The following is an 18,308-nucleotide window of genomic DNA, read 5'->3' as shown; positions in this document are numbered from 1 at the left end:
TAACCACACCAGCTGCACACATACCTGGTGCACCCACGCACTTTATGACTCTCTCTCTCTCTCTCAACTGACTTGAACTGCGGTTCCCGAGGGTGTTCAATCTACCAGCGCCTTGAGATCATAACAATGATACATAAGGCGCTATACAAATGCAAAATAACATAACATAACATAACATTTATCAACATCAGTATCTTCGAAGATTGACTCTCCTGCTTCCGAGGATCTGATGTACTCAAAACAAATAACTAAAAGTTCCTTTAAGCAAATGTCAGTTTCTTTCCTTGTGTTACTTAGGATGAGGATTCCTCACCCTTGGGTCCCCCTCTTCTGGATGCTGACCCCTCTCGTATCTTTCAGCCTCCCTCCCTGGGTTCAGCAAGGCTTTTCCAGCATTCACAAATCTTAATGTCTTTTTTGTTCGAAACGTACTTTATTGAGCATTTTGGTGACATGTGATTCAAAATTCTCAGCATATATGAACCTTTAATATTAGAAGAACCACATCTACTGTGGAGTTTAACAAAGAACTGTAGTTACTCCCTGAGCCCCCTGGGGACAGGATGGTTCATGGGTACTGTTCAGCATAGCAGGGAATGAAGTGCGAGTTAGATTTTGAGTCACTTATAGATTTCGAGGAAGGGGCCCATTCCATTTCTCTGCTTGGCGTGATCTTGTGGATGGCCCCTGTGATGTTCTCCATCTCAAGAGTTCTCTGCTTTCCGGGCCCAGGTATATTCTGTTGGATGGTCTTGGAATTTCCAGTTTATGGTGATGCAGACCCTGGCGGCCAATAGCAAAAAGTGTGTCATGTGGGGCGCCCTTACCCATTGGCCCTCTTATTCTTCAAGTCCAAATAGCACACGTCTTGGATCGCATTCTCTGTTAATCCCTTCTATTCTCCTAATCCCTGTCAGGACTTCTTTCCAGCAGGTTTGCGATTTTTAGGCAGGACCACCACATGTGCCAATAGTCAGCTTGGGCACCAAGTCCCCTCCAGTATTGTGCGCTGGCTTGTTTGAACATCTTGGGAAGACTTTTAGGGTCATACTGCCAGTGGTGCAGCAGCTATATTCCATGGAGTTTGTATTGCGCCAAGATTGATGTTTTCTGTGCTGACTTGCATATTAGGGACCATCCGTCCCGGGAGGATAGCTCAGCGGCAGCGTGCGCGTCTTGGAAGCAAGACGACACGAAGCAACAACAGGTTCGATCCCCGGGTCCGTGCTTAGAAAGCTCTGGGTATTTAAGCGCGTTATAAATACGTAACTAAGACAACAAAAAAACACAATTACGCAACTAAGAAAAACAAACAATTCCTGTAACAGCGCCTCGATGCCTGCGGGCTGTGTGAGCGCTTTATAAATGTAAAATAAAAAACATAGTTGTTCTGACATCAGTGTGCCTAGGCCCTTCTCCCATCTGTTTATTAGGCCATTGAGTTTGCTTCCTAGGTTGCTTATCAGAGATCTGTATAACTGTGAGATAAGGCCCCTGGTTGAGTGCGTTTTGCAAATTATTTTCTTGAAGAGAGTGTGGTCCATTTGGAGTTTTGAATCGATATGCATCCGTTGGGCTTTAGGATTTGACCCACTCTTTCCAGGCCTGCCTGGTACCATTGTTGATAGCGGTTTGGTTCTTGGATGTCATTCCTAACCAGGGGGGGCCCACACACAGCTCATGGCAGATGGCCACGTCGTGAGACCTTTCCTTTCTCCTCTACTCCACCATATTTGTAGGGGTGCACCCAGCGCAAAGTGGTTGATTATGCCGCCTGGGAATGCATTTTTGGGGGCCCACAGCCATTCTCAGAATTTCACCGGACGTAGTAGATGGTTCTCAATCGCCACCCATTGCTTCTGTGTGTCTCCTCCCAGGTGTAGGGGTCCGGTAGCCCTGTTCCACCCTACTCCTTCGGTTGGATTAGGGTGCTGTAGGCGATGTGTTGTCTTTTCCCTTGCCATAGAAAGTTTACGAACATGGCCTTCATTTCTACGAAATGATTACGAGGAACGAGGATTGGAAGCATCTGGTAGTGGTAGAAAATTTTTAGCAATAATACCATGTTTATGGTGTTCAGGCAGCCAAGACACTGCGAGCTTGTGCCATCTTTCGAGGTCTTTTGTTATTTCAAGAAGCAGCGGGGGTGAGGGGTATGGCTGCGCTGGGATCCGTTAGGTAGAGTAATATGTCATCGGCAAACATAGCCAATTTATATTCTTTGTCGCCAACCGATATCCCCTTTATTGCATAGTGGTTTCTGATTGCATTGCTGAAGGGCTCAATGGATAGGGCGTAGAGGAGTGGGGAGAGAGCGCACCCCTGTCTGGTTCCCCTGGTCATGTCAAATGCTTCTGATAGGGTGCTCTTCACTGCCACTCTGCCTTTCGGATTTCTGTAGATTGCTTGGATCCCCTTTATGAATCATTCACCGAAGCCCATATTTTTCAGAAAGCCCAGAGAAAACCCCACTCGACCCGGTTGAAGGCCTTCTCCGAGTCCATACTGAGGAGTGCATAGTCTCCGTCCATACCCCTGGAGTTTTCCATGATGTCTAAAGTTTTTCGCATAGCTTCTGCACCTTGTCTTCCTTTTATGAAGCCCACCTGGTCTGGGTGGATCAGACGACGCATTAGATCTTCCATGCGAGTGGCGAGGACGCTTGCGTACATTTTGGCGTCAGTGTTTAGGAGAGAGAATGGGCAATACGATTTGCCGGATGTGAGATCTTTTTCCGCTTTAAGGATTATCACAATGTGTGCTACCAAGAAGGATGTGGGGCGTTGCCGGACTCGCGTATGTGGCTGAATAGCTTAGTGAGCTGAGGGGAGAGGGTCTCAGCAAAGTGCTTGTAGAAGCCCATGGTGTAACCATCTTCTCCGGGGGCTCCTCCCGGTGGGAGTCTTTTTATTGCCGCCTTCACTTCGTCAGCAGATATGGGCGAGTCTATGAGCGATTTTTCAGATCTAGTTAAGTGGGTTAGTCCTGCCTTCTCAATGTATTCCTCCATCTCCCCCTCTGCCTTGTCTCCCTCTGATGTATATAAGCTTGTGTAGTATCTTAGTATCTGGCAAATTGGTTGGCTATGTCCTCTGGTGATCGCACCCAACCACCCTGCTCTGTTGCAATTTTTTCAACCCATCTCTCTGCTCTTTGGGTTCTTAATTTTGTAGATAGCATTATGTCAGCCTTGTCGCCCTTTTCGTAAAACATCTGCTTTAATAGGATTAATTTCCTAAGGACATCTCCCTTTCCCAGTGCTTTCAGCTCTTCCCTTTTCTATTTGAGAGTCTCAAAATGCTCGCTTCGGTAAGGTTTCATGGCATGCATTTTGGCCTCCAGAGATGAGATTTCTTTTCCCATCTTCTCTTCCTGCAACTTCCTTTCTCTTTTTCGTTTGGCGCCTTCCCTCATCAGGTAGCCCCCCCCATACTGCTTTTCCTGCTTCCCAGATTGTTGTAATTCCCACCTCTCCATTGCCGTTAGTCTGAAGGTATTCCTGTATTTCTTTATCAAGTTATCGTGCGTAGAGTTTATCCTTCCACAGGAATTCATTGCAATGCTATTTGGCGTTCCGTCGGTTGGGCCCTTCAACGTCCAGAGTTGCTATGACCATGTCGTGGTCCAACCAGCCTATGGGGCGAATCTCAATATGCCTAATTCTGGGGACGGTGTCTCTATTGACCAACAAGTAATCAATCCTGGTGAACGTTTCGTGGACACTGGATCTAAACGGGTATCCTTTCTTGGCTGGGTTGGCCGTACTCCAGACGTCCACCAAGCCTGCATCGTCTAAGTTAATCATGAATTTGCTCCCTTCTTCTCTCGAGGTGTCCCTAATTAGTGCCCTTGTAGCTTGTCTGTCCATTTTGGGGCCCGCCCACGTGTTAAAATCTCCCCCTATCACTGTAAGGCCTTTGCCGTTTGCAGTTATTGTGGCGAGGGCCCTCTCATTGAATGCCCCTTGTCCTTGATTGGGTGTATATGCTCCCGCAAAGGTGATTTGTGCATTGTCCCATTCTCCCCGGACCAGCAGAAGCCTGCCTCCCATCTATGCCTGTACCACTTGGTTTGTGAGTTTAATCCTTTTATGGCGTATCAGGCCTGCTCCCCCTTTCTTACAGTCTGATGAGGCCCAATATGTTTAGCCAATACCTTTTCCTCTCATTGGTTTCTCTTCCCCAGTTTTAAGCCTAGTTTCTTGGAAAAAAGGCACATCTAGGCCAGCTATATCAAATTCCCTTAACACTAGGGTTCTCTTGGTAGGTGAATTAAGCCCCTTGACATTGAGTGTGTCCATCCGGAGGGTCACATTCCCTGGTCCTGTTTTATTTGGCACTGCCATCATTATGGTGGGTCCCATCTTTCTCGCATGCTATATCCCGGTCGCCCCTTCATTTTAACTGATATCCTGCTCCCCTGAACTTTAACATTTCATTTCCCATCTGTGTGTCCCTTTCCCCCTCATCCCGCTTTGAACTGATAACGAAACTAAACCCACTAACTGGACCGCAGACATAAAGCATGTCCTAGGCCCTTGGGGTATGGATGCCCTCTTGGACTTGAGGGCCACTAGGTTTGAAATTCATCCCTCGCAGGTAGATTCTTTTATTGATCCCGCTCCTTGTTACTTCAGTGCGCTCATAAAGCATGTGTTCCCCGGCATCCCTATTACCTTATCATGACGATTTTGTGGGCAACTCTGGGCTCAGTTTGGCGTATTTCCTTCCCGCCTTAGTTCTTTTTCGCCATTGGTGGGGTCCCTCTGTCGTTTGCGTCTTGGGTGCTTGTGTTCCACTGGGCCCGGAGGAGGCTCTGTCGTCGGTTAGATCTGTGAGGTGTTTCAGCACTTCGCTTCTTCAGGGGTAACAATTCTATATTCCTCTCCTTTGAATTCGAAGGTTAAGTCAAAGGGGTACCGCCACCTATATCGTACGGCTTTCTCAGTCAGCCACACCGTGAGTGGCCTGCATGCCCTCCTCCTTCCCAATGTGAAGTTCGATAGGTCTTGAAATATCTTGATCCTGGAGCCCTGGAATTCGAGGTCTTGTGTCTGTTTGGCCTTGAGGAGGATCTCCGATTTCTCTTTATATCTGAGAAACTTAACTACTATTGAGCGCAGTCCTCTTGCGAATGATCGTCCTCCTCTGTGGGCCCATTCGATGTGTACATTTTTTCCACCTCCAGATGCAAATAATTGGTTTATTATTTCTTGGACCTTTTTCTCGAAGTGTGGCAGTGTTTCTCTGTCTTTCTCTTCTAAGCCCAGTATTCTCAGGTTGGATATTCTTTCCCTATTTTCCATATCATCCATTTTGAGCGTAAATTCTTCCTCTTAACTCTATGTCCCTCATTTTTGTATTTAGCTTCATTTCTTCTAGGCCCATGTTAATCTGGTTGTGCTCTAGGTTCTCAACTTTACCTTTGATGTGTTCACCTTTGCCTCTTATTTCTGAAAGGGAAGTCTGGATGTCTGACCGCAGGGCACAGATTTCTGCCATAATCCCTGCAATGTCTTCCTTTCTGGATGCATTACTCATCTTGGGGGTCTTTGTTTCGGAGGACTTCTCTCTTCTATACTGTTGGAGCCTATCTAGACTTCTTGTGGGTGGGGGTATTGTTCTTGTCCTTCCTGCGCTCTGAAGGCTTACAGCAGTGGTGTGGGGGGCTTCCCCTGGCACCTCAGTTCCGTTTTCCAGGATTGTTTTCGTCCCTCTTTGTGTTGGTGGATCTGGTCCCACCTCACAACTGTTGTGCAGACTCTCTAGTCACTGGGGGCACTTGGTGGGCGTCCCCAGTGGGTCTTGCTGAGTGTCTGTTATATGCAGGTCTGTGCAGTAGCCTGTTCTTTGACTATCCTACTGCTTGGGGCTCCTCTTGAGAGCCGTTTGTTCAGTAGGGTGTTTCTCCCGCTTATAATCAGTTGGTGCGAGACTGGCTGGTATCCGTCACTTTTTGTTTGGGTGGTGGTATCTGCCACTTCTGTGGGAGCTGGGCAGAGCCTCGTGTCTCTTGCAGGGTTCACTTTGTCATCTAGGTTGAGGGCTACCGTCAGTTAGAGTCGCGCAGGCACTGTGGTCCTCCCTCTCGCGGACCGGGCCTCATAAGCTGTGCATTGCAGGCGTGCCGGGGGGGAGAAGCAGCTCTCACCTTCTCTTTTGTCCGTGACGTGTGTGGCTCACTCTTCCTCTTCTGGCGTGTCATGGCAGAGCTTTTCTGCTTGATGTCCGGAGTTTGTTGCTTCTTAGTATGAGGACCTTGGTGAGAGTGGGTGGGACCTTCTGGGGCCTCTTCGATGCAGCCCGACTTCTATCTCTGTTTTCCCCCTAAACCTGGCTCGGCTCGGTTGAGAGAGCTGGTTGGGGGTGATTGTGCGCCCAGCGACCCACGGCGGACCAAGTATCTTTTTAGTGGGTGATCACCCTGAGGGTTTCAGATGTCCTTCGTGGGTTTCGCCTGGTCGGATGTCTTTCACTTTGTGGCCGGGTGGTGTGGGGCTCCGCCGGGGTGAGTGTCATTGGTTTCGGGGTACCCTATGTCAGGGTTATCCCCTTCGCGTTGTCACACAATGTCTCTGGGCTGCCCTCTATCTATCTATCCCTCTTCTCTGGGTTTGTGTGTTGAGGGTTTGCTTCAGGGACACTCAGCCTTTAATACCGCTTTTGGTGGGGGTTGGGCTGGGCTTTGGAGGTGCAGCAGCGCAGAGGTGGCGCAGCACGGCGGGCTCCCTCCTGTCATCTCCCTCCAGTCTGTGAGCCATGTGCCGTGTAATTCGCCTCCTCTCCTCACTCTTTGCGGGCGCTCTGTCACGAAAGTGTCTTTCACTGCTGTCGCTTGCGTGGAGGGAGCCTCTTGAGGTCGGGTCAGGGTCCCCAGCAAAGTATTTTTCTACTGCGGGCCTCCCTTGTCAGTTTGGCACTGAAAGTTTCCCGGCCACCATGTTCTGAGCTCGATGGGTAGGGGCTCTTGCGTCGTTTCTCTCGGCGATTTTGCTGTTTGTTTTCACCCCCACATATCTGAGGTGTCTCCGGGTGCCTCAGAGTTTCAGCACTGCAGTTCTGTGATTAGTTGTCAAATTTTGGAGCAGGATTCTCTCTTAATCCACTCTGTAGTCCCCTTCGAGGTGGGAGCTGATGTTCAGGCGACCTTAGGTCCTGCGCCGCATAGCGGCCTGCCTTAATGTCAAATGCTTCTGATAGGGTGCTCTTCACTGCCACTCTGCCTTTCGGATTTCTGTAGATTGCTTGGATCCCCTTTATGAATCATTCACCGAAGCCCATATTTTTCAGAAAGCCCAGAGAAAACCCCACTCGACCCGGTTGAAGGCCTTCTCCGAGTCCATACTGAGGAGTGCATAGTCTCCGTCCATACCCCTGGAGTTTTCCATGATGTCTAAAGTTTTTCGCATAGCTTCTGCACCTTGTCTTCCTTTTATGAAGCCCACCTGGTCTGGGTGGATCAGACGACGCATTAGATCTTCCATGCGAGTGGCGAGGACGCTTGCGTACATTTTGGCGTCAGTGTTTAGGAGAGAGAATGGGCAATACGATTTGCCGGATGTGAGATCTTTTTCCGCTTTAAGGATTATCACAATGTGTGCTACCAAGAAGGATGTGGGGCGTTGCCGGACTCGCGTATGTGGCTGAATAGCTTAGTGAGCTGAGGGGAGAGGGTCTCAGCAAAGTGCTTGTAGAAGCCCATGGTGTAACCATCTTCTCCGGGGGCTCCTCCCGGTGGGAGTCTTTTTATTGCCGCCTTCACTTCGTCAGCAGATATGGGCGAGTCTATGAGCGATTTTTCAGATCTAGTTAAGTGGGTTAGTCCTGCCTTCTCAATGTATTCCTCCATCTCCCCCTCTGCCTTGTCTCCCTCTGATGTATATAAGCTTGTGTAGTATCTTAGTATCTGGCAAATTGGTTGGCTATGTCCTCTGGTGATCGCACCCAACCACCCTGCTCTGTTGCAATTTTTTCAACCCATCTCTCTGCTCTTTGGGTTCTTAATTTTGTAGATAGCATTATGTCAGCCTTGTCGCCCTTTTCGTAAAACATCTGCTTTAATAGGATTAATTTCCTAAGGACATCTCCCTTTCCCAGTGCTTTCAGCTCTTCCCTTTTCTATTTGAGAGTCTCAAAATGCTCGCTTCGGTAAGGTTTCATGGCATGCATTTTGGCCTCCAGAGATGAGATTTCTTTTCCCATCTTCTCTTCCTGCAACTTCCTTTCTCTTTTTCGTTTGGCGCCTTCCCTCATCAGGTAGCCCCCCCCATACTGCTTTTCCTGCTTCCCAGATTGTTGTAATTCCCACCTCTCCATTGCCGTTAGTCTGAAGGTATTCCTGTATTTCTTTATCAAGTTATCGTGCGTAGAGTTTATCCTTCCACAGGAATTCATTGCAATGCTATTTGGCGTTCCGTCGGTTGGGCCCTTCAACGTCCAGAGTTGCTATGACCATGTCGTGGTCCAACCAGCCTATGGGGCGAATCTCAATATGCCTAATTCTGGGGACGGTGTCTCTATTGACCAACAAGTAATCAATCCTGGTGAACGTTTCGTGGACACTGGATCTAAACGGGTATCCTTTCTTGGCTGGGTTGGCCGTACTCCAGACGTCCACCAAGCCTGCATCGTCTAAGTTAATCATGAATTTGCTCCCTTCTTCTCTCGAGGTGTCCCTAATTAGTGCCCTTGTAGCTTGTCTGTCCATTTTGGGGCCCGCCCACGTGTTAAAATCTCCCCCTATCACTGTAAGGCCTTTACCGTTTGCAGTTATTGTGGCGAGGGCCCTCTCATTGAATGCCCCTTGTCCTTGATTGGGTGTATATGCTCCCGCAAAGGTGATTTGTGCATTGTCCCATTCTCCCCGGACCAGCAGAAGCCTGCCTCCCATCTATGCCTGTACCACTTGGTTTGTGAGTTTAATCCTTTTATGGCGTATCAGGCCTGCTCCCCCTTTCTTACAGTCTGATGAGGCCCAATATGTTTAGCCAATACCTTTTCCTCTCATTGGTTTCTCTTCCCCAGTTTTAAGCCTAGTTTCTTGGATAAAAGGCACATCTAGGCCAGCTATATCAAATTCCCTTAACACTAGGGTTCTCTTGGTAGGTGAATTAAGCCCCTTGACATTGAGTGTGTCCATCCGGAGGGTCACATTCCCTGGTCCTGTTTTATTTGGCACTGCCATCATTATGGTGGGTCCCATCTTTCTCGCATGCTATATCCCGGTCGCCCCTTCATTTTAACTGATATCCTGCTCCCCTGAACTTTAACATTTCATTTCCCATCTGTGTGTCCCTTTCCCCCTCATCCCGCTTTGAACTGATAACGAAACTAAACCCACTAACTGGACCGCAGACATAAAGCATGTCCTAGGCCCTTGGGGTATGGATGCCCTCTTGGACTTGAGGGCCACTAGGTTTGAAATTCATCCCTCGCAGGTAGATTCTTTTATTGATCCCGCTCCTTGTTACTTCAGTGCGCTCATAAAGCATGTGTTCCCCGGCATCCCTATTACCTTATCATGACGATTTTGTGGGCAACTCTGGGCTCAGTTTGGCGTATTTCCTTCCCGCCTTAGTTCTTTTTCGCCATTGGTGGGGTCCCTCTGTCGTTTGCGTCTTGGGTGCTTGTGTTCCACTGGGCCCGGAGGAGGCTCTGTCGTCGGTTAGATCTGTGAGGTGTTTCAGCACTTCGCTTCTTCAGGGGTAACAATTCTATATTCCTCTCCTTTGAATTCGAAGGTTAAGTCAAAGGGGTACCGCCACCTATATCGTACGGCTTTCTCAGTCAGCCACACCGTGAGTGGCCTGCATGCCCTCCTCCTTCCCAATGTGAAGTTCGATAGGTCTTGAAATATCTTGATCCTGGAGCCCTGGAATTCGAGGTCTTGTGTCTGTTTGGCCTTGAGGAGGATCTCCGATTTCTCTTTATATCTGAGAAACTTAACTACTATTGAGCGCAGTCCTCTTGCGAATGATCGTCCTCCTCTGTGGGCCCATTCGATGTGTACATTTTTTCCACCTCCAGATGCAAATAATTGGTTTATTATTTCTTGGACCTTTTTCTCGAAGTGTGGCAGTGTTTCTCTGTCTTTCTCTTCTAAGCCCAGTATTCTCAGGTTGGATATTCTTTCCCTATTTTCCATATCATCCATTTTGAGCGTAAATTCTTCCTCTTAACTCTATGTCCCTCATTTTTGTATTTAGCTTCATTTCTTCTAGGCCCATGTTAATCTGGTTGTGCTCTAGGTTCTCAACTTTACCTTTGATGTGTTCACCTTTGCCTCTTATTTCTGAAAGGGAAGTCTGGATGTCTGACCGCAGGGCACAGATTTCTGCCATAATCCCTGCAATGTCTTCCTTTCTGGATGCATTACTCATCTTGGGGGTCTTTGTTTCGGAGGACTTCTCTCTTCTATACTGTTGGAGCCTATCTAGACTTCTTGTGGGTGGGGGTATTGTTCTTGTCCTTCCTGCGCTCTGAAGGCTTACAGCAGTGGTGTGGGGGGCTTCCCCTGGCACCTCAGTTCCGTTTTCCAGGATTGTTTTCGTCCCTCTTTGTGTTGGTGGATCTGGTCCCACCTCACAACTGTTGTGCAGACTCTCTAGTCACTGGGGGCACTTGGTGGGCGTCCCCAGTGGGTCTTGCTGAGTGTCTGTTATATGCAGGTCTGTGCAGTAGCCTGTTCTTTGACTATCCTACTGCTTGGGGCTCCTCTTGAGAGCCGTTTGTTCAGTAGGGTGTTTCTCCCGCTTATAATCAGTTGGTGCGAGACTGGCTGGTATCCGTCACTTTTTGTTTGGGTGGTGGTATCTGCCACTTCTGTGGGAGCTGGGCAGAGCCTCGTGTCTCTTGCAGGGTTCACTTTGTCATCTAGGTTGAGGGCTACCGTCAGTTAGAGTCGCGCAGGCACTGTGGTCCTCCCTCTCGCGGACCGGGCCTCATAAGCTGTGCATTGCAGGCGTGCCGGGGGGGAGAAGCAGCTCTCACCTTCTCTTTTGTCCGTGACGTGTGTGGCTCACTCTTCCTCTTCTGGCGTGTCATGGCAGAGCTTTTCTGCTTGATGTCCGGAGTTTGTTGCTTCTTAGTATGAGGTCCTTGGTGAGAGTGGGTGGGACCTTCTGGGGCCTCTTCGATGCAGCCCGACTTCTATCTCTGTTTTCCCCCTAAACCTGGCTCGGCTCGGTTGAGAGAGCTGGTTGGGGGTGATTGTGCGCCCAGCGACCCACGGCGGACCAAGTATCTTTTTAGTGGGTGATCACCCTGAGGGTTTCAGATGTCCTTCGTGGGTTTCGCCTGGTCGGATGTCTTTCACTTTGTGGCCGGGTGGTGTGGGGCTCCGCCGGGGTGAGTGTCATTGGTTTCGGGGTACCCTATGTCAGGGTTATCCCCTTCGCGTTGTCACACAATGTCTCTGGGCTGCCCTCTATCTATCTATCCCTCTTCTCTGGGTTTGTGTGTTGAGGGTTTGCTTCAGGGACACTCAGCCTTTAATACCGCTTTTGGTGGGGGTTGGGCTGGGCTTTGGAGGTGCAGCAGCGCAGAGGTGGCGCAGCACGGCGGGCTCCCTCCTGTCATCTCCCTCCAGTCTGTGAGCCATGTGCCGTGTAATTCGCCTCCTCTCCTCACTCTTTGCGGGCGCTCTGTCACGAAAGTGTCTTTCACTGCTGTCGCTTGCGTGGAGGGAGCCTCTTGAGGTCGGGTCAGGGTCCCCAGCAAAGTATTTTTCTACTGCGGGCCTCCCTTGTCAGTTTGGCACTGAAAGTTTCCCGGCCACCATGTTCTGAGCTCGATGGGTAGGGGCTCTTGCGTCGTTTCTCTCGGCGATTTTGCTGTTTGTTTTCACCCCCACATATCTGAGGTGTCTCCGGGTGCCTCAGAGTTTCAGCACTGCAGTTCTGTGATTAGTTGTCAAATTTTGGAGCAGGATTCTCTCTTAATCCACTCTGTAGTCCCCTTCGAGGTGGGAGCTGATGTTCAGGCGACCTTAGGTCCTGCGCCGCATAGCGGCCTGCCTTAATGTCTTTTTAAACAGTTCTCCGTGGACATTTCTCTGCTGGGTTCATGTTTAGTCAACACGCTGTTTCTTTGGACCTTACACTTAGGCTTTCGATTGTATGGGGATTTTGCTAGACCTCCTGTATGACCACTTTGACCTATCTTGCCGGCTCTCCTATGGCCTTCTGGTATCTGTAGTCTTCGATTTATGGGATAAACCAGGATTTCTCGAGACAGCACCCACGTGGAGCCGGTCCCCTCTTCAGCTGGTCTTCCCTTTTACAAATTCACAGTTCTTTGAGCTTCTCTCAATATTTCACTTTGCGACTTTCATTCAACACAGCCCTGGTTCTTATCGGTTCTGCCCTCGACTCACCAGCTGCAATGAACCGCTTGGCCTCTCTTCCATCTCGAGTCAAGGCTGGTACGATGGTCGCAGTAATCTCATTTGCTCCAGCTTATCAGCGTAGGCATGTCCCATGTACCATTGGCATCTCCTGCAAGACTGTATAGCTGTGGTTCTCAGGCTTACATCTTCTTCCTTGAAGGTTTCATGGGTCTGGGCTGGAAAGGGCAAGGTCGCTTCTCTCCTTTGCACCCTCTTGATTCAAATTCTTCCTCTTAACTCTATGTCCCTCATTCTTGTATTTAGCTTCATTTCTTCTAGGCCCATGTTAATCTGGTTGTGCTCTAGGTTCTCAACTTTACCTTCGATGTGTTCACCTTTGCCTCTTATTTCTGAAAGGGAAGTCTGGATGTCTGACCGCAGGGCACAGATTTCTGCCATAATCCCTGCAATGTCTTCCTTTCTGGATGCATTACTCATCTTGGCGGTCTTTGTTTCGGAGGACTTCTCTCTTCTATACTGTTGGAGCCTATCTAGACTTGTTGTGGGTGGATATTGTTCTTGTCCTTCCTGCGCTCTGAAGGCTTACAGCAGTGGTGTGGGGGGCTTCCCCTGGCACCTCAGTTCTGTTTTCCAGGATTGTTTTCGTCCCTCTTTGTGTTGGTGGATCTGGTCCCACCTCACAACTGTTGTGCAGACTCTCTTGTCACTGGGGGCACTTGGTGGGCGTCCCCAGTGGGTCTTGCTGAGTGTCTGTTATATGCAGGTCTGTGCAGTAGCCTGTTCTTTGACTATCCTACTGCTTGGGGCTCCTCTTGGGAGCCGTTTGTTCAGTAGGGTGTTTCTCCCGCTTATAATCAGTTGGTGCGAGACTGGCTGGTATCCGTCACTTTTTGTTTGTGTGGTGGTATCTGCCACTTCTGTGGGAGCTGGGCAGAGCCTCGTGTCTCTTGCAGGGTTCACTTTGTCATCTAGGTTGAGGGCTACCGTCAGTTAGAGTCGCGCAGGCACTATGGTCCTCCCTCTCGCGGACCGGGCCTCATAAGCTGTGCATTGCAGGCGTGCCGGGGGGGAGAAGCAGCTCTCACCTACTCTTTTGTCCGTGACGTGTGTGGCTCACTCTTCCTCTTCTGGCGTGCCATGGCAGAGCCTTTCTGCTTGATGTCCGGAGTTTGTTGCTTCTTAGTATGAGGTCCTTGGTGAGAGTGGGTGGGACCTTCTGGGGCCTCTTCGATGCAGCCCGAATTCTATCTCTGTTTTCCCCCTAAACCTGGCTCGGCTCGGTTGAGAGAGCTGGTTGGGGGTGATTGTGCGCCCAGCGACCCACGGCGGACCAAGTATCTTTTTAGTGGGTGATCACCCTGGGGGTTTCAGATGTCCTTCGTGGGTTTCGCCTGGTCGGATGTCTTTCACTTTGTGGCCGGGTGGTGTGGGGCTCCGCCGGGGTGAGTGTTATTGGTTTCGGGGTACCCTATGTCAGGGTTATCCCCTTCGTGTTGTCACACAATGTCTCTGGGCTGCCCTCTATCTATCTATCCCTCTTCTCTGGGTTCGTGTGTTGAGGGTTTGCTTCAGGGACACTCAGCCTTTAATACCGCTTTTGGTGGGGGTTGGGATGGGCTTTGGAGGTACCGCAGCGTAGAGGTGCCGCAGCACGGCGGGCTCCCTCCTGTCATCTCCCTCCAGTCTGTGAGCCATGTGCCGTGTAATTCGCCTCCTCTCCTCACTCTTTGCGGGCGCTCTGTCACGAAAGTGTCTTTCACTGCTGTCGCTTGCGTGGAGGGAGCCTCTTGAGGTCGGGTCAGGGTCCCCAGCAAAGTATTTTTCTACTGCGGGCCTCCCTTGTCAGTTTGGCACTGAAAGTTTCCCGGCCACCATGTTCTGAGCTCGATGGGTAGGGGCTCTTGCGTCGTTTCTCTCGGCGATTTTGCTGGTTGTTTTCACCCCCGCATATCTGAGGTGTCTCCGGGTGCCTCAGAGTTTCAGCACTGCAGTTCTGTGATTAGTTGTCAAATTTTGGAGCAGGATTCTCTCTTAATCCACTCTGTAGTCCCCTTCGAGGTGGGAGCTGATGTTCAGGCGACCTTAGGTTCTGCGCCGCATAGCGGCCTGCCTTAATGTCTTTTTAAACAGTTCTCCGTGGACATTTCTCTGCTGGGTTCATGTTTAGTCAACACGCTGTTTCTTTGGACCTTACACTTAGGCTTTCGATTGTATGGGGATTTTGCTAGACCTCCTGTATGACCACTTTGACCTATCTTGCCGGCTCTCCTATGGCCTTCTGGTATCTGTAGTCTTCGATTTATGGGATAAACCAGGATTTCTCGAGACAGCACCCACGTGGAGCCGGTCCCCTCTTCAGCTGGTCTTCCCTTTTACAAATTCACAGTTCTTTGAGCTTCTCTCAATTTTTCACTTTGCGACTTTCATTCAACACAGCCCTGGTTCTTATCTGTTCTCCCCTCGACTCACCAGCTGCAATGAACCGCTTGGCCTCTCTTCCATCTCGAGTCAAGGCTGGTACGATGGTCGCAGTAATCTCATTTGCTCCAGCTTATCAGCGTAGGCATGTCCCATGTACCGTTGGCATCTCCTGCAAGACTGTATAGCTGTGGTTCTCGGGCTTACATCTTCTTCCTTGAAGGTTTCATGGGTCTGGGCTGGAAAGGGCAAGGTCGCTTCTCTCCTTTGCACCCTCTTGATTCTTGACACCTTTCTCCTTCTCTTAAACCGTGTGCCTGGATAGCTGTCTCGCTGTGCGGTCTGCCTTGCTCGTGCTGTGCTCTTTTGCTCTACCTTTTATCCCTGTGTGGAAAGGAAAGGGCTGTCAGGTGTGTGTGTGCTTTTGATCAATTGCCTGACTTTGCCTGACCCTTGTATTGGGACATGTCAGGAAAACGGCTCGGGTGTTAGTCCGGTGTCTTTCGTGTTCTGCAATGGTGTTCGTGTAGAAAAAGGGGGTTGGGGGCAGTGTTTTTGAATGTCCTATGTGAGAGGATGGTGAAAATGCGTTGAAAGAAGGGGGATACTGCGTCTCACCCGTCAGTGTCCCACTCCCAGAGGACCCCCATCCAGGTGATCCTCCCTCACCGGTCCACCCCCTGGAACTGGATCCAATAGCGATGGCCATGTCCTGGCCACCTAGATGACTAGCTAGGGAGACACCTTCAGGTTTCTCACAACCCCCATTCTACAACATTTTGTTGGCATTTTTCTAACAGTCCTTACTGCACTTGTGCAATATGAACTCTGCAAAACCTCATAACAGTTAGTTCTTATCCTCATCAGGCCTTATTACATACCATCAGCAACCTCACACAAAGTTGAACTAACCTCACTCTTTAGTGCGCGTTTAACCATGACAAGGCAAACTGCATTTACATAAGAAACATACATCTCTCGCCAACTTCTTGTCATAGGGTGGGAACACCTTGATACGCACTAAAAGTTATGTTACATCATTTTAGGTGAAATCAACATAGCACATCACTTATGTTTACAAATACTAAAAATCTCTGTTGCGATGCCACTTCAGAAATATCAACTAAAGTAAATGTACTTTCTAAAAGTGCTTGCTGCAGTAGCATCAGAATTCCTGCAAATCGCAGAGGCGTGGCCAAACAAGATGGCCGCATGATTTCAGCTCTCAGACAGAGCTTTTCTCTAATGGCTTTTCCCACCCTTTATGGGATGTAGTGCTCATCTTTTACTGCTTGAGATGCTCCCGACTTGAAGCGGACCGCTTCGGTGCTTTTGCAGTCGCGTTATGTTAAGAGCATCCGGTGCACTTATGAGGCCCATGTTTCTGGAGGCCGACATTCTCACTGAGGAAGTATGATGTGGCATTGGCAAAGTCTGATACCATCGATGTTCCGTTCATTAGCAAGTGAATTTCTAATGAGGCCAGGAAAGTTTGTCTGAGACGACAGACACGCGTCTCTTTGTTTTCTGCCCGCAGTGATCCGCATTGTTGTTCCGCAGTTCTGCTTCCTCGCTACGACTCCTGATCAACACAATGCGACATCTCTCTGAAGTAATTCGGCAGTGTTGCATATAACGTAACTTCCTGGTTCTTTGCAGGCCTCTCTTCCTTGACATCAAGTGCTTAACGCTGGTACTGCACCTATTTATAACAAGAAATTATAATTATAATGATTAAAACAGCTTTCTACGTTAAACCTTCACTGCTTTGCTTTATTGTGAACATAATTTAAAGCCTTTTTAAAAAAGAATAATTAGCCTCTTCACAAATAATTCTAATGTTTAAAGTTTATACATTGTTAATGGCTGCTCAAAATTCTGGAAATTAGCCTGGAGACTTACTTTCCATTAACAAAGGCATTGAACAAATACTGAAAGAACTTTCTTCCGTTCAGTCTTCTATCTCTGTTCTAGAACCCATATCCCTATTGATCCAGGATGATTTTAATTCTTTTAAAAATGACATGAAAACTAAACTCTAGATTGTCAGAGGTAGAAGAGCATGTATCATTTTCGGAAGAAAGTTTGGAAGGATTGGAACATATGCACAATAAAATCCAACATTTAGAAGTAGAAGTTGCCAATCTCGTAGACAGAAATAGGGAGGATAATATAAGAATTTACAGAGTGCCAGAAAACATTGAACAAAACAATCCCATTCACTTTCTCACGATTGACTCCTCAAAATGTTAAATATTACTTTTTCACCTCCTCTTGAGTTTCAGCGTGCGCATAGAATTAGACCTCGTTTTGCCTCAAATAGCAACTCACCTAGACCCCTTACTGCCTGCCTACTGCGACATCAACAGGCTCGGCAGATTTTGCTTACTGCCAAAAAAACCTAACCGATGAATTTTCAGAGCAACAAGATATTTATTTACCCAGATTTCTTTTAAAGCCACACAGGATAAAAGAAAGAGCTTTTTTAGACCCAAGACCGGACCTTAAGAACTTGAATATTAAGTATGGTTTTCTAGGACCGGCAAGATTGCTTATAACCCCACTGGTTGGCATCACCAAGGAATACTTGAACCCAGAACACCTCCTTGCCCTCATATAATCTCTCGTCCTCCGAGATGGACACTTTGCCTGGTGCATTAATCTTAAAGGGATCCAGCTCATCCACTCAACTTCCTCTTCAAGCTCATAATTTATTGGGCTGACACAAAATCAAATCTGGTAAACCTCACCAGTCCACAACAGCAAATGTATTTGATAATCTGGAAAAACAAAGAGACAAATCCAGGTCTCCGATAAAGCATATGGACCCTGAAGATTCCTCTTCAACCAAATAGCTTTTTTGTTTCCTTCACAACCTCAGTTATGTGCTCACCCATGTTATGTTTTTCATATATTCTACGATAATTGGCCAACTTTACAACCCATATTTAGTCAGCTCCGACTGACTCACCGATTTATTGTAATCTATCTTGTTGCTTCTTATGGCAGCTCCTAAAAACTTCTTGACTCGTTGTTTTTGCATATTGTTCTTTTACATGTTGAAGTATTATTATGCTCTATTTATTCTAGTAAGAATCAAATGCTGAATCTTTTATATGTCCTCTCCTCTTATGTATTTCCCTTACCTTCCCCTTATTTACATTTCACTAGGACTATTATTATATTAAGTGATTTGATTATCAGCAAGCAAAAGGTGATACCAAGTTACATCAATCTGCACAATGTTTTGGCTTTATTAGTACATTCCACATGTCTCTTTTGTTATTGTTGTTTATTTGTTAGAAATAATGAGCATTAAAGCCATGTCATGGAATGTTAAAGGACTTAATAACCCTATTAAAATACAAAGAATCCTTAGTCATATAGGGAAAAGTAATCCTGACATTGTTTGCATTCATGTATTTTTTGTACCAGCGGTGGAGATAAGGGGAGGTGTTCGTATCCCTATACATAGAAAAACGTCTTTCAAACTCACTGATTAACAACACGGCCCCTCTGGACGTTGGTCTATTATTGATCCCAAT

The 18,308-nt window shown here is 48.1% G+C and overlaps 1 long non-coding RNA gene across 1 annotated transcript in view; it reads right to left on the bottom strand.

The window, feature by feature from the left end:
- Positions 1 to 413: 413 nt before the first annotated feature.
- The window catches only part of LOC138467963 (uncharacterized), a 64,978-nt gene continuing 47,083 nt past the window's right edge, over positions 414 to 18,308 (bottom strand). The window contains exon 2 of the long non-coding RNA XR_011268174.1: positions 414 to 16,465. This is a non-coding gene — a long non-coding RNA (uncharacterized lncRNA). The remainder of the gene's footprint in view (positions 16,466 to 18,308) is intronic.

The sequence above is a fragment of the Ambystoma mexicanum genome, chromosome 4q, assembly GCF_040938575.1.
Source record: "Ambystoma mexicanum isolate Mex_15411 chromosome 4q, UKY_AmexF1_1, whole genome shotgun sequence".
NCBI classification, from domain to species: domain Eukaryota; kingdom Metazoa; phylum Chordata; class Amphibia; order Caudata; family Ambystomatidae; genus Ambystoma; species Ambystoma mexicanum.
This window is presented reverse-complemented; position numbering and strand designations above follow the sequence as displayed.